This window comes from Oncorhynchus mykiss, chromosome 11 (genome assembly GCF_013265735.2).
Source record: "Oncorhynchus mykiss isolate Arlee chromosome 11, USDA_OmykA_1.1, whole genome shotgun sequence".
Classification (NCBI taxonomy): Eukaryota; Metazoa; Chordata; class Actinopteri; order Salmoniformes; family Salmonidae; genus Oncorhynchus; species Oncorhynchus mykiss.
In genome coordinates this window covers 177,934-188,776 of record NC_048575.1, presented here as the reverse complement: position 1 = coordinate 188,776, position 10,843 = coordinate 177,934, and positions in this window count along the sequence as shown.

Sequence of the window (10,843 nt, the reverse complement as noted above, 5' to 3'; positions counted from 1 at the left end):
CTTGTTTCACCCTCTGTGCGTTGACAGCAGAAAAGGACCTTAAAGTATCATAAAAAACAGACTTATAGACATTTTCCTTTGTGGGAAAAAAAGCATTCTTTCAATGACAGACACATCAGGGTTACCAATTAAGGTGGAATATAATGTCTTACTTGTAGGAAGCGGAAAAAGTCCTGCTTTGGGAGTCAATATTTCTCGACCATCTGCTCAAATGAAAACAAAATCTTATCAGCAAATAAGTAATTTAGCCTGCGTATGCCCTTATTAAGCCAAAAGTTAAAGCCAGCATCCAGCAATCGTGGACTGAAATCTGGGTTGTTAAGAATTGGGGTAAGAGCAGAGGTTAGTTTGGACCTTCCCAGGAAGCTTTGAACTGACCTCCATACTTTGAGTGTGTTAAGTGTAACGGGATTATTGCAGTGATCTTCTACAGACTTGAAACTTTTGAAAAATAAAAGATCCTGTAAGGGGTATTTTGAAAGAGAAGTCTCAATGTCTAACCAAATAGAGGAGTCATCATTTGTGATCCAGTCAGAAATATAACAAAGGTGGGCACACCATTGATAGAACCTGATTTTGGGCAGGTCCAAGCCGCCCATAGAACTTGGCAGCTGCAATATTGCCATCTTAAGTCTTGGCTTGCGTTTATCCATATAAAGGAACTTAGCCATCCATTTACATCCTTTATTACCTTATTGGAGAGTAATACTGGGATCATTTGGATTGGGTAGAGTAGTCTAGGTAAAATGTTCATTTTCAAGAGGGATATTCTACCCAACCAAGAAATCGGGAGAGAGTTCCAGCGCTCCAGATCCTATCTTATTGTATCAAATAAGGGAACAAATTGGCTTTGTACATTTGCTGGAATTTAGGAGTTACAAACATACCCAGATACATAAAACCTGAGGGAGACCATTTAAAAGGGAAGGGGGGAGAAGTATTAGGTACAGAGTGAAGGCTACCAAGTGGCATAGCCTCTGACTTAGTTAGGTTAATCTTGAAGCCTGAGAAGTCGCTGAATAATTCAATAATATTAATAAGAGATGTAATTGAAGTCTCGGGACTAGAGATGAATATCAGGACATCAGCATACAAGCTTATTTTATGGTGAACATCACCAATGAGCAGCCCCTGTATAGCAGGCGTTACCCTGATGGCCTCGGCCAGTGGTTCCATAATGAGTGCAAAGAGGAGGGGGGATAAAGGACAGCCCTGTCAGGTACCTCTGTGTATAGAGAAGATATTAGCCCATTAGTAAGGACAGCAGCCTGAGGATCATCATATAGAACTTTCACCCATTTTATAAAGTTGTCACCCAGACCAAATAATAGGTAAGACCACTCCACACGATCAAATGCTTTCTCAGCATCTAGGGAGAGCACAAGACCATCCACAGCACTTTGTTGGTAGGCTTGAATTACATTAAGAAGCCGCCTGACATTGTTGCATGACTTACGGCCCTTAATGAAGCCAGTTTGGTCTCCTTTCACAATTAGTGGCAGTGAGTCCTCTAATCTTGTGGCTAGAATTTTAGAAAGCAATTTTCTATCCACATTCAGAAGGGAAATTGGTCTGTACGAGGAACAAGACTGGACATTTTCCCTTTTTGAGAATAAGTGAAATGTTGGCTTCTCTCAGTGTTTGAGGGAGTTGGTCATTTGAAAATGAGTGGTTAAACATATCACGCAATGGCTCAAGGATCAGGCCATGGAACTCTTTATAGAACTCACTACAAAACCCGTCTGGTCCTGGGGCCTTACCATTTTTGCAGATTCTTAATTGCGAACATTATCTCTTCCTTGGTAATAGGGGCATTAAGGAGGGACCTCTGCTCTTCGGAGATAGTAGGGAGCTCAATCTTACAAAATAAGTTCTCCATTAATTTGGGTGCATCATTTGGCAGTTCTGAGGCATAAAGGTTTGTATAAAATTTCTTAAAATGAGTCACTTATCAATTTATTTTTATATAAATGATTACCATCAGAATCAGTAATAGTAGCAATTGACTGAGAGTCAGCTCTCTTTTTAGCTAGGTATGCCAAGTACTTTCCTGGCTTATCGCCATGTTCATATTGCTTTTGCCTGACAAATCTCATTTTCTTTTCAGCGTCCTGTGTTAGGAGAGAGTCTAACGTTGATCTAATGACTGATATTTCCTTTAATAGGGCAGGAGTGGGCGTTTTAATGTAGTCCTTCTCTTTAGTTCCTAATTCACCCTCTAACATTTTTTGCTTTTCACGCTTTTTCCGTCTCTTAGTAGCTGTGTATGACATAATCAGACCCCTGGCATACGCTTTACAGGTCTCCCAAAGGAGCGAGGGGTTATCTGTTGATTGAGAGTAGAGAAAAATGCTTTAAACTCTGTAATAAAATATGTGAATATATGGTCTTTAAGAATGGTTGTGTTCAACCTCCAATGTCTTGACCGATTGAATGCCCCGTTGAGTTGTGTCCAGGATCACCTCAGCATGATCAGATATGACTATGCTTCCTATCCTAGCGGATAAAACAGACTGCAGAGACGTCCTGGGCATAAAAAAAAATCTATTCTAGTCTGACATCCCATGTTGGAGGGATGAAAAGCTCTCCAGACATCCGCATACCCCAGATCATCACAAATAGCTTTAAGTGACTTAGCTTGAGGAGAGAGTGAAGCTATACCGCTGGGAAACCTATCAATAAGGGGGTTCAACAAGCAGTTAATCTCCTCCAACCACTTCCTGCAATTTTTTTAAGAGGGGCAAAAAAAAAAATTGCCTTCTGGGTGCTTGACCTTTTATGCTCTTGTAACCGATGTGAAATGGCTAGCTAGTTAATAGCGCTAATAGCATTTCAATCGGTGATGTCACTCGCTCTGAGGCCTTGAAGTAATTGTTCCCCTTGTTCTGCAAGGGCTGTGGCTTTTGTGGAGCGATGGGTAACGATGCTTCGTTGGTGACTGTGTAGATATAAAAGTTATTATTCATGTTCTTTAGATAATGTTTTGAAGCATTAGAGACAGTTTATGGTTTATCCATTACAGTACAAAAGGCAGAATATACTGCATGTTCTAATATGGTTAAGAAATTTCAGACAACCTTGGCTACGGTGCTAACAGTCAGAGTGAAGCAGAGACAGATCAGACTGCAGATCATGTTGTAGTTGAGGGAAGCGGCACAACTGACAATGGTATGATATGCCTCATCATTTCATGTATTTAATGGTTTCAAAGAAAAGAGCACTGCACACTGCTCTTGCTAATATCACTTATTTTTATTCAAGTGATACTAGCACCTAAAACAAGTTCTCAGATGTGCGAGTGCTTTTTTGAATTAAATATTCAGTAGTGAAATTGTTTCATGTTGATGGAACGCTAATCAACTTTGAAATAATGACAACAGAACCGACCAGATTCTCCACGGAGGGGTTTCCCGTTTCAACTACCGACAAGGTAAAGCAGTAAAACAGTGTACGTTTAAAGCATGTAACCTCTTTCCTGTGAGAGCATTTCATCATGTTTTTTGCTGTTTGGTTTTCCATCTCCAGCGTGTCCTTTACAGGATCTATAAAGAGGAAACCAACGAGCAGAGTACAATCCTCAGAAATCCTCTTACCACTCTGGAGGACTTGGAGAGACTGGTTAACAAATAAGACGTTGGTGTCTGAGGGTGTGAGTACAATTGTAATAGATGTGATGTCTTGCTCAACACGTGGCAGTCCTACAGTAACTGGTAACACTAGTATCACTGTCTTCTAATTATCTACAGTCTATACACCAGGTTATCCCAGCTAGTAGCAGACACCAGGTTATCCCAGCTAGTAGCAGACACCAGGTTATCCCAGCTAGTAACAGACACCAGGTTATCCCAGCTAGTAGCAGACACCAGGTTATCCCAGCTAGTAGCAGACACCAGGTTATCCCAGCTAGTAACAGACACCAGGTTATCCCAGCTAGTAACAGACACCAGGTTATCCCAGCTAGTAGCAGACACCAGGTTATCCCAGCTAGTAGCAGACACCAGGTTATCCCAGCTAGTAGCAGACACCAGGTTATCCCAGCTAGTAGCAGACACCAGGTTATCCCAGCTAGTAGCAGACACCAGGTTATCCCAGCTAGTAGCAGACACCAGGTTATCCCAGCTAGTAGCAGACACCAGGTTATCCCAGCTAGTAGCAGACACCAGGTTATCCCAGCTAGTAGCAGACACCAGGTTATCCCACCTAGTAGCAGACACCAGGTTATCCCAGCTAGTAGCAGAAATGGAGACCAAGGATGTACGTATAGAAATATATTAGAAGTGTAGTAGTTAATGTTGTCTGTAATGCAAACATCTCCTCTCGTACACATTGTATTAAGAGTGTGACTTTATTTCTCTCAATAGGTGAAAGCTCTTGTCGTGTGTCATATCCTAGACTAACAGCAGACATGTCCATGAACGTGTCCTGTCTTGTTACCTGACGGTATGATGGTATGATTTAACCAGGCATCATTGGTATGATTTAACCAGGCAAGTCAGTTAAGAAAACAACTCTTATTTACAATGACGGCCTACCCCGGCCCTAACCGGGACGATGCTGAGCCAATTGTGCACCGCCTTATGGGACTCCTAATCATGGCCGGATGTGATACAGTCTGGATTTGAACGAGGGACTGTAGTGACACTTCTAGCACTGAGATGCAGTGGATTAGACCGCTGCGCCACTCAGGAGCCTATGCAGAAATGCAGACTGACTGAACTTAATAAAATGACGGCTCTCTTGGTTCATATGCATTCGTTCAGTGTTGAAAGTATTTGAATCCTTATAATCTCTAAACCAAAATAGGATGTTCAGATAAACGGCAAGATTGTTGTTCCTCAGTGTGTGGAAGCTGATCCTGGGAAAGGAGACCATTACATCCTTTGGGTGCGAGTCCACTTAATGATATATTGAAGATCTAAGACTTATTCCCATGTCATTCAAAATGGCTGGTTCATGAGGTCTCATGAGATACACATATATTTGATATTTTCAAGTCAATAAGGATTTTTTTGCTGGTTCTCGCTTCCCTCTGGAAAATAAATTCACCCCCACATGTTACTACCATACACAAATCACATGTTACTACCATACACAAATCACATCTAACTACCATACACAAATCACATGTTACTACCATACACAAATCACATCTAACTACCATACACAAATCACATCTAACTACCATACACAAATCACATCTAACTACCATACACAAATCACATCTAACTACCATACACAAATCACATCTAACTACCATACACATCAAATTTTTATTTTTTTTATTTTTTATTTCACCTTTATTTAACCAGGTAGGCAAGTTGAGAACAAGTTCTCATTTACAATTGCGACCTGGCCAAGATAAAGCAAAGCAGTTCGACACATACAACGACAGAGTTACACATGGAGTAAAACAAACTGACTTGTTTACACTGTATTATTGACTGTATACGATGTGAGCAAATGAGGTGAGATAAGGGAGGTAAAGGCAAAAAAAAGGCCATGGTGGCAAAGTAAATACAATATAGCAAGTAAAACACTGGAATGGTAGATTTGCAATGGAAGAAATGTGCAAAGTAGAAATAAAAATAATGGGGTGCAAAGGAGCAAAATAAATAAATAAATTAAATACAGTAGGGAAAGAGGTAGATGTTTGGGCTAAATTATAGGTGGGCTATGTACAGGTGCAGTAATCTGTGAGCTGCTCTGACAGTTGGTGCTTAAAGCTAACATCTAACTACCGTATACAAATCACATCGCACTACCGTATACAAATCACATCGTACTACCGTATACAAATCACATCGTACTACCGTATACAAATCACATCGTACTACCGTATACAAATCACATCGCACTACCGTATACAAATCACATCGTACTACCATATACAAATCACATCGTACTACCATATACAAATCACATCGTACTACCATATACAAATCACATATGTGACTGATTGGCTCAAATTGGTCTGAAGTAGAAAAATTGAAATTGTTTTTTTTTTTTTTTTTTACATTGGATAAAAGTAGAGAATCAGAGCTACAAAATGGTATATCATACACTGCATTTTTGAGGAACAATGGGAAAGTAATTCTGCTTTGAAAGTTAAAAACTTGTAAACTCACTTTTGAGAAAAGGGCCTTTGAATGTTTTGGTACCTACTGTACTGGAGAGCTCTCCTTGTCTACACCCATTCAGCATTGTTCACACACTCTTAAGCCAGCACCACCCATCTCTTTAAGGATTCACATGTAAGGTCATATGCTAAACAGTGAGTAGTGTAGTAAAGATTAAGACTAAAAGTGGTAGTAGCCTGCAAGAAGGAAGAATTCCAGGAAAACAGAGTGTCCAGATAAAAACATGTTATAAATATTAGATGACAGAAACACTGGTCTAAATTGATGGGTCATGTGAAATAATTGCTACAACCCCCAGCCACATCCAGTGGTGAAAAAAGTACAAAAGTGTCATACTGGAGTAAAAGTATAAATCATTTGAAATTCCTTATATTTAACCAGACGGCACAATTTTTTTATAAAAAATGCTTTTTATTGACGGATAGCCCGGGGAACACTCCAACACATAATTTATAAACAAAGCATTTGTGTTTAGTGAGTCTGCCAGATCAGAGGCGGTAGGGATGACCAGGGATCTTTTCTTGCACAATTTCTGTCAAAAAGTACTTGTGTGTCGGGGAAAATGTTTTTCTTTCAAAATGTAGTGAAGTAAAAGTTGCCAAAAATATAAATAGTAAAGTAATGTACAGTTACCCCCCAAAAATACTTAAATAGGATTAAGTATTTTTACTTAAGTACTTTTGACCACTGCCCAAATGCCTTCACACCAGTACATTACCATACTTTATATACTGTTACCCACGCACTTATCACATAGTATTCCATACATAACTTAAGGCCATGCAACCTGAGTTGAAACCTGACATGGAACCCAAACCGTCTGCCATTGTGCATAAATGTATTGTCCCCCCACACCAAACGCGGTCACGACACTCAGGTTAAAATATCAAAACAATCTGAACAGATTACATTAATTTGGGGACAGGTCAAAAAGCATTGAACATTTATGGCAATTTAGCTAGCTAGCTTGCACTTGCTAACTAATTTGTCCAATTTAGTTAGCTTGCTGTTGCTAGCTAATTTGTCCTGGGGTATAAACATGGAGTTGTTATTTTACCTGAAATGCACAAAGTCCTCTACTTCGACAATTAATCCACACAAAACGGTCAACCGAATCGTTTCTAGTAATCTCTCCTCCTTCCAGGCTTTCTCTTTGAACTTATATGGTGATTGGCATCTAAACTTTAATAGTATTACCACGATGACCGACAACAGTTTGTCTTTCAATCACCCTAGTGGTTATAACCAATGAGGAGATGGCACATGGTATCTGCTTCTATAAACCAATGAGGAGACGGGGGAGGCAGGTCTTGCAGCGCGATCTGCTTCACAAATAGAACTGACTTCTATTTTAGCCCTTGGCAACGCAGACGCTCGTTGACGTGTGTGAGCAGTGTGGGTGAAATAATTGAATAATATAGATTTCTACATTTATTTTGCAATGCTCACGCGAAGTGAGCAGTGTAGTCAGGGTGTCAGTGAGGTGCACATGTCCAGTACATAAACAGATGCATGCACCATATATTTATGTGGTGGACACTTGATACGGTCACATGATATTGTTGTGGTATGTCACAAAATCATGTTACAACCACACATAAATATACATTTTATATATCAATATTTAGCTAAGTTTTGCTAAGGTTGGGTCTCAACAGAAGGTGTAAACGGTACAGCCAAATGATTAGTTGCTGAAAGATTAGTGGAATCTGTGTGGGTAACTGGACAGGTAGGATGACTGACAGTGAAGGTGAACAGGTGGTCACGTGTCAGGTGACAGAGGAATGGATGAGACTGAGGCAGGAATTCCTTTAACCATAAAGTGGTATATTTACTGAGTAGTCTGTGCTGCATCACAAAGGAAACAAATAACATGTATCCAATCAGATTCATAGTCAAAGATCAAATCATATCATTCATTATTAACATAAGTTAGGGAGTTCAACAGTTCAGTTCATTAAGTCAATAGTAATCATCCGCGAGTCATTTAGGCTCGTAACTATTTATCATAAATCATGAAAGAATACAAACAGTGAATGGTTATACAATCCCCATTATCAAAGTCAATCAGTAAGCAAACAATGACGTTTCTCATTTCACTCTTTCAATTGTCTTCATGTGTACATATAATTAATTTCAATACACACAAACCATATCGATTGCATAATTGGCCTATGAGGACCCGTAGGGCCGTGATCATTGACAATTCACATTACACAATATGTTTGAAGCGTGCGCTCCAAGCCGCGCTCCGCGGTAATAACTATTAACAATAACTGAATGGCCCACTCTCCCGATCGCCACAGATAATTCAGATGAAAGGTAAGAGTCGATGGACTTACGTGGATTCATGGACGCACAGAACTTCTGGATCAGATGGAGTTAAGAGAAAGCAGCGAGATCAGGCGATGGCAATTTCCTCCTTTTATGGAGTTGAGATCTGTCGGACATTTCCACCTGACCTAATTAAAGTGCCCCTGGCCCAGCTGAGTAAATGGCAATGCATTAAAGGAAATAGATAGAAATAGATAGTGTCAATATATATACAATAATATACAGTACGTACAAGAACAATATAAATAACTATATCAGTGATAAAGTGAACCAAATAGGTTCAATGTTAGCTAGCAATCCAGCCATTGAACTTCAGTTGGCTAGCTAACAACATTGTTAACAAACATGCCCCATAAAGAAATGTGAATTAAAAACAGGTTCAACCATGATCTTGCAGAGTTACTCCACCTCAAAAATTGCATTTGGCAACAAGCTTGGCACATGCATACTCAGGCTGACTGGCTCTCTTTCAGGCAAATGAGAAATAAGTGCACTCAGGTTATCTGGAAGGCCAAAGTTTTTAAGGAACAGTTCTCTCTCTGTGGGTCTAACCCCAAAAAGTTCTGGAAAACGGTTAAAGACCTGGAAAATAAACCCTCCTCACAGCTGCCCATGTCCCTTAATGTTGATGATGTGGTTGTTAACGACAAGAAGCACATGGCTGAGCTCTTTAATCACCACTTCATTAAGTCAGGATTCCTATTTGACTCAGCCATTGCTCCTTGCCTGTCCAACATTTCCTCATCTCCCACCCCTTCTAATGTGACTAGCCTCGATGCTCCTCCCTCTTTTTCCCCTGCCCTGCAACACAGCTTCTCACTCCAGGCAGTCACTGAGTCTGAAGTGCTAAAAGAGCTTAAACTTGATCCCCCAAAAAACATCTGGGTCAGATGGTTTAGATCCTTCCTTCTTTAATGTTGCTGCCCCTATAATCGCCAAGCCCGTCTCTCCTTTCTGGGGAGGTTCCCATTGCTTGGAAGGCAGCCACTGTTAGTTCTTTATTTAAAGGTGGGATCAAGCTGATCCTAACTGTTATTGGCCTATTTCTATTTTGCCCTGTTTATCAAAAGTGTTGGAAAAACGTGTCAATAATCAACTGATCAGCTTTCTTGATGTCTATAGTATTATCTCTGGTATGCAATCTGGTTTCTGCTCAGGTTATGGATGTCACTGCAACCTTAAAGGTACTCAATGATTTCACCATTCTAATCAATGTTGTGCTTCTAGTTTTATTGACTTGGCCAAAGCTTCTGATTTCCGTAGACCATTCCATTCTTATTGATGCTTCTGAAGAGTCTTTGGCCTGGTTTGCTAACAACCTCTCTCAAAGAGTGTAGTGTATAAAGTCAGAACATCTGCTGTCTCAGCCACTGCCTGTCACCAAGGGTGTACACCAAGGCTCGATCCTAGGCCCCATGCTCTTCTCAATTTACATCAACAACATAGTTCAGGCAGTAGGGAGCTCTCTCATCCATTTATATGCAACTGATACAGTCTTATACTCAACTGGCCCCTCCCTGGATTTTGTGTTAAACGCTCTACCACAAAGCTTTCTTAGTGTCCAACAAGCTTTCTCTGCCCTTAACCTTGTTCTGAACACCTCCAAAACAAAGGTCATGTGGTTTGATAACAAGAATGCCCCTCTCCCCACTGGTGTGAGTACTACCTCTGTGGGATTAGAGCTTGAGGTAGTCACCTCGTACAAGTATTTGGGAGTATGGCTAGATGGTACACTGTCCTTCTCTCAGCACATATCAAAGCTGCAGGCTAAAGTTACATCTAGACTTGGTTTCCTCCGTCTTAATCACTCCTCTTTCACCTCAGCTGCCAAACTAACCCTGATTCAGATGACCATCCTACCCATGCTAGACTATGGAGACGTAATTTATAGATCAGCAGGTAAGGGTGCTCTCGAGCGGCTAAATGTTCTTTACCATTTGGCCATCAAATTTAATACCAATGCTCCTTATAGGACACATCACTGCACTTAAACTCTGTAAACTGGTCATCTCTGTATACCCGTCGCAAGACCCACTGGTTGATGCTTACTTATAAAACCCTCTTTGGCCTTACTACCCCCTATCTGAGTTATCTACTGCAGCCCTCATCCTCCACATACAACATTGGTTCTGCCAGTCACATTCTGTTAAAGGTATCACGTTTTAAAGTATGACCTAGATGCAGACAGTGTTAAAGAAACAAAAGTTTATTTCTAAAATAGGGGCAGGCAAATGACAGGTCAAAGGCAGGCAGGGGTCAATAATCCAGACAGGGTGCAAAGAGTCCAGAACGGCAGGCAGTCTCAGGGTCAGGGCAGGCAGGGGTCAGCAATCCAGACAGGGTGCAAAGAGTCCAGAACAGCTTGCAGTCTC